This window comes from Photinus pyralis, unplaced genomic scaffold (genome assembly GCF_008802855.1).
Source record: "Photinus pyralis isolate 1611_PpyrPB1 unplaced genomic scaffold, Ppyr1.3 Ppyr1.4_LG1, whole genome shotgun sequence".
Taxonomy (NCBI): Eukaryota; Metazoa; Arthropoda; class Insecta; order Coleoptera; family Lampyridae; genus Photinus; species Photinus pyralis.
Window position 1 is genome coordinate 9,609,862 of NW_022170249.1, and position 1,649 is coordinate 9,611,510.

The window sequence follows — 1,649 nt, forward strand, 5'->3', positions numbered from 1 at the left end:
CCATTCTATGTATATATAGAAAATACCATCCTAAGCCTTATATTGCATTCACCGACTTTAATTTCAGTATATTGTTAAAATATTCACGAAGGGAAACTAGAAACGTTTTTAAATAATCTAAGGAAGTTCAAACATTCACAAAAGAATTTCTGTACAGAACGAACTAAATTTGAGATTAAAAACAGCTGCAAACATCCAATTTTCTTATTGTTGTCCTTTTGTAATACAGTATATTGCGTCTTCATTCAACATTAATAATTCATACCCAAATTGAGAAATCACTTATAATAATCTTTGATGAATATTTAATACAGGCTTCGGGAGCGCAAGGTAGATAAAAATGGTGCTCTTTTAACCGTATCCGATCTTTCCTATCAATTCCTTTTATTGTACGGCTTTAAAATTTCTCCTTTAACATACGAAATTGACTCTGATTTCTGAATGCTTACAAGTATATATACGGGCGTCATGTAATGCCGTAAATTTCCTCACAAAGCCCTAAAAAGATTTATAGATTATCACAGTCTACCATTATATATTTTTAGAAGTTAAATTTATGTGAAAAGATTACGAGGAGAATGTATATATGGAAGTGTTATGTGCGAAATTTGGGGATGCGCGCTCAATATTGTGATTAGTGAAAACGTCGGCCGTTCTCAGAGAAATGTAAAGCCCCCAAAATGTTGCTTAATTCGCATTTTATATCGCAGTAAACCTGCTTTTGTTAAACAAAATTACCCCTTATTCAGCTAGGACGGTGGTAAAGGTTAGCAGTAAATTTAACTGCCACCTTGGAAGTTAAATTTACTGCTAGATTCTAACTTTGAGTCTACCTATCCTGCAAGATAACGCCGCTGTGTAAACACATTTCGGAGTATTTGCACTTTGGGCACACATTTGAAGCCCTTTGTGGTTTCGTTATATCAGAATTTCACACGTTTCAGATACCTAACGGGCTGCATTTGCATAATATTTATGCATAATCCATACGACCGATGCTATCGCAGCGTTCGCCGCCGCCGCCCGCCGTATGAAATCTTAATGTCAAATTTGAGCTAGCTTTAATATGCCGGTAAAGTTTTTAACTGTCTCAACCATCGCTTGGGCGGCATTTAAGTGGATCAAAGGGGGGGGGGGGCTTATGTACTTATGCTCGCTACGTGTAGGTACTCCAATTAAGATTTTTCCGAGCCGGATGTATAAGAAACCTAGTAAAACGATCGCAAGTTGAAATTACACAAAGAAACAGCTGTTTAAAGGAAAAGTAAAGGGTATTGGTGGAGGATTGGCAAGGCAAAAGAGAAACCGGGGTGCGGCTGCCTCGCCCTCTACCGGGCCAGTATCGATCCTTTCAACCCAAAAACAGCAGTAACAACACCCTCTCGCAACTTCAGTTATGAAAGAAAATTACGAAAAGAAAGAAGTTAGAGGTCACCATTTCTATGGATCGACCATTATTGCCGATATTAAAATGCGGAATTACGGCACAAAAGAATTTTCGCTTTAATCGTAATTAATAATTTTAGCGTTTCGAGCGTTTTAGGCGACTAAATAATAAAATCGTTTCTGTATTCCATTCAAGTGAAGAAGGAAGTGATCCTGAATTATTAATGAAAGAGAGATAGGTGGTTAAAATTTACATTTTCAAT